We start from the raw sequence: 4400 nt of genomic DNA on the forward strand, positions 1-4400 counted from the left end.
GAGGCATGGAACTTGCTGTGCTCAGCTTGCTTCATCTTTGAGAATATGTATGTTTTCCTCACAGCTTGACTGACACAAATAACTTCTGTGCACCTTTTTTATACTCTCACTCAAAACTGTGGAAGTTGTATATTGAGGAAGACTCAAAGCCTCACCATAAATAATGCTGGATGAGAGGGGGTTTTTTTGTTGTTATTTTTTTTTAACCTGTTATATTTAATCCCTTTCTGTTTTGTAATTAGGTGCTGAATATATCACTATGTTTTCCTGAAATTGTCAAAACAGTCACACAAAGACATTTTTTTTATTTTCAGTAAACGTGACTGAACTGAGATTCCTTCTTTAGCAGTTGAGCTATGGTTTTATATCTCACTTGGCAATGTGTGTGATTTGCTTTTGGCATGTTTTGGAAAATGTCACACAGTTAAATGACAAACTGTTGACTTAGACAGCTCTTGATGGTGTTGATCCTGGAAGGGACCCATCATTTATAAGGAAAGGATGGTATGTTGGCTTTCTCCATATGTAAATCCATTCATTTAAGAAGTGAAAATAGCTAATGAGTAATGCATGTCTCTTGTGCATCCCAAGACTCACAAGATCAAAATGGTGTTGAGACTTGGCTAGATCCAGAGAGTACAATTCTGCTTCCCTTAAATACGTAAAATTCACAGAGATTTGGATGTATATATCATATGGAATCAAAATGTCCCAAATAATAGCAGCTACAGTTGAGCTTGAGGAAAGGTAACAGAAGATCCTAAAAGTGCTTTCTGGCTTTCTGTCTTGCACAAGTACAGTGAGGCTAGTTCAGTGCTGTAAAGGTTCCCTTCTGTCTCCAACATTTGCATTGATGTCAAGACGAAAAGGAGGACAACTTACTGTTTTTTTAAGCATGTGCTCTGGCTTTTGTCTTTTCAGTCCTATTTTTCATTGTTTAGTCGTTGTCTGTGAGTACATGTGCCTTTGAATAACTTGGTACTACGACAGATGGATTGCAGGGTTGTACAGGTAATAAGGTGGATAAATGCATGCTCCATGGTTCATAAGGTCTGCATGTGCAGTTTCCTGTAGGAGTTCCCAAGGCTTCTTTTTTTCTACAAGAAAGCTGGGGTAGGGCTTTTTACACAGGTGTATGTAGTGGACAAGGGACAATGGTCTGAAACTTAAAGAGAGGAGATTCAGGTTGGGCATTAGGAAAGAGTTCTTTTCTGTGAGCGTGGTGAGATGCTGCAACAGGTTGTCTAGGGAAGTTGCGGATGCCCCCTGCCTAGAGGTCTTTGAGACCAGGTTGGATGTGGCCTTTAGCAACCTAATCTAGCAGGAGGTGTCCCTGCCCATGCAGGGGGTTTGGAACTAGATGATCTTTAAGGTCCTTTCCAACCCAAACCATTCTATGATTCTTTTACAGAGCAGCCAAGAATGCCAACTTTGTAGGCCAGGGAAGAGGGTGTTTAAGGCTTAGTCACCCGGAGGGTGGTATGGGACCAGGGGCACCCCTTCCTCTGTATAGGTTAACTGCTGTTGTTGACAGGAGGAGTAGCTGTTTCCAAAAGTACATGGGTTTGCCAGAATTGTCTGCATCCTAAATCTGACCCAGTTTCTGCATACACAGCATTGTAATGGTCCAGGTAGCACTATCCTGGACAGATCACATCAGACCCAGACATCTGAGGAGTCTATCAGTGTGAAGTGGCAACTGGTAATCAGCAGCCATGTAAAAGGACAGGCCCTGGTATCACCTGTCTTTGTACTGTTCCAGCCCTCTTGATTTGTGATCTACAGAATTTAGCCCTTTTCTCTTTTGTTTTCCTTCCCTTTTAAGCATTCTTCCCCTTTTTTGTTGCCATTACCTGTTCATACACATGACTAAATAAGTTTACTTATAAATGTCATATTATCCCAATGTAGAGAGGTTAGTTTAGTTTATCTCTGAATTTGTTTGGGCTCAGTAAATTATATTGGTTTTTTACTTGCCCAGGACTTCCTGTCTTAATAGTCTGTCTATTCACTGTTGTATTCACCATGAATATGTAATTCATCTACTTGGAACTTTGGTGCTTTATTTCCAGCATTCATGCTGGATATTAAACTCTGGTGATGCATCTGAAAAGTATGTGCATAATTTAAAAACCAGAAGAATCCTATTAATTGAATTAGATGTTCCTCTTGAAACATCTTTATGAAAACAAGGGTGATCTGTGGCTGGAAAGAATAACAGCATAACCTTTACAGCATATGTTTACATGCTTTGCACAATACTATGTTTTGATGATGCATTGTTCATAAGTTGGCAAAGACGTCTTGAAGAACGTTGGCCAGAGCAAGCTGCTTTTTGCAAGAGAAACAGCAGTTTTGGATGCTTTCAAATTAAATGTGTATGGCTCTAGGCAGACCCTACTAACTCGCTTGCTGTTTGTAGAGGCCTATTTAGACTAGCTCTTGCATTTCCACTGTCCTGGGCCCATGGGGTTTCACTCCGTATTGTTCCAAAGGTGCAAGTTACTTCAAGAATTGGAAATAGAGCATTGCAGCTCTGAAATGTATGGCTGTATGGCCTACAAAACGAGAAAATCAAGAGTATTGGTTCCAGGTCTGGTTGACTAGATGTTACATAACTCATCAGAAAAACACATGCAGTAAATAGTTTTACCAAAATGTATTGTCTCCTCTCAAGGTATTCTGGCAAGTGGGGTAGGAGTGGGGTGAAGGGTGGAATGTCATGTTTGCTTCTGTAACTCCAAAGTGTGCTTAAACTCTCGTCAAATGAATGGTTTGATCTGTAGAAAGGGGGATTTGGTGTAAAAGTGGGAATTTCCCACTGGAAATGGGAAGAAGACATCCATGGACATAGTGTAAACAAGTTGCAATACAATGCATGCTTGAAGGACAAAAAGTCATTGTTCTGGCAGAGTCCTCACTGGATGTTGTTCCAACTATGGTAAAAAAAGAAAACCAAAAAAATCATGGTGTTGGTAAATCCCATGTGATTTTGCCACCATGCAGTGTAGCTAATCAGCTAAATACTTAAAATCTGGTGGAGAGAGTAATAATTATAGCAGCAGTTGTAGACTAGTGTATCTGTGTGTATATTTACTGTAGGTGCATGGTGAGATCACACAATCAAACACAGGAACACCAAAGCTAGCATGACTTAAATGTATACCTGAATGCTTTTTTTCTTCCTGCATAATAAATGTCAATGTGTGAAATAATCCCAAGCCCATAAAAAGTGAGGATATAAATCTCTGGGTGGCCAAGGAGATGCAGATACAAAGAGCTGTTGATAAAGAATCGGGTCTTCTCCCTTCAGCTGGGTCAAAAAAGTACTTGTTTAGATTTCAGTCTGTGGGAAGCATGGTAATACAAGCAGCAAGGAAATGGAGCAAAAGGTAGCATAATTAACAAGACAAATTGAGGTATTTGATGTGAGAGGGTGAGAGGTTTTATTGCTGTTGTGATAAAGTTAATTTCTCAAAAAAACCCTTGCTGCTCAGTATGAGATAGCTAAGCACTGATGCAAGAACAAGATTTCCAGCTAGTGGGCACGTTGAGTTCATTCTGTTCTCCTTTTGGCTTCTACACAGTATCTGGCTAGAATAAATAAGAAGAGTAGTAGTCAGCAGCTCAATTCAAGATGTGTCCAGGCCACCAAGTGAGGGCTTAAGGAAACACAAATGTTGCTGACTGCATTATAAATTTAGCCATCTAGCAAAGTTCAAGGTTGACTTAATGCAGTTAGACTGAGAGTACAGTCAGTAATTTCTTCTTAAGCACTAAAGATTGAATGCAATGTACCAAGTTTTGTGGCTTGCTGAGAGTGAGGGAGAGATGAATACTGGCAATTGATGTAGGTTCTGGGTAAAACAGGTGCATAGCTAAGTGTAACTCTAGCTCTTTTCACAGAATATAGATTCCTCTTCTCAGTGAACCTCTGGTGAAATTCATGCTGAACTGCACATTTAGAGACATCCATTAAAGGTGTGCTGGATCCTTTCTGTTGTGCAGATAGTGGCTGAAAAGAAGCCCTTCTGTCTGGTCAGGTTTGTTTGGATTATTCCACCTTTCTAAATTATAGTGAGGATCACATGAGAGAGGGGCAAGCTCTCCAGTCACTTGCCTCCTGACAAAATCAACACCAGTTAAGTGGAAATTTCCATTGCTGTGAGTGATACTGTATCAGTCAGGCCTAACTCAAGGCAAGTTTTTGCAGAAGTACTGGTATAGAAAAGATCAAATCACAAACTTCTGTTCCTTTTTAGATTTCTCCCTGCTAGAAATGGAGTATGTGAAACGTGGATGCTTTTTATATCCATTTCCAGTACATCCTGGTTCATTAGCCTGAATCGCAACTGATTGCCTGTAATATATTGTTAAAGCTAACTAAAACACGAGGACCC

This window comes from Chaetura pelagica, unplaced genomic scaffold, assembly GCF_000747805.2.
Source record: "Chaetura pelagica isolate M959 unplaced genomic scaffold, ChaPel_1.0 scaffold222, whole genome shotgun sequence".
In the NCBI taxonomy this organism is placed as follows: domain Eukaryota; kingdom Metazoa; phylum Chordata; class Aves; order Apodiformes; family Apodidae; genus Chaetura; species Chaetura pelagica.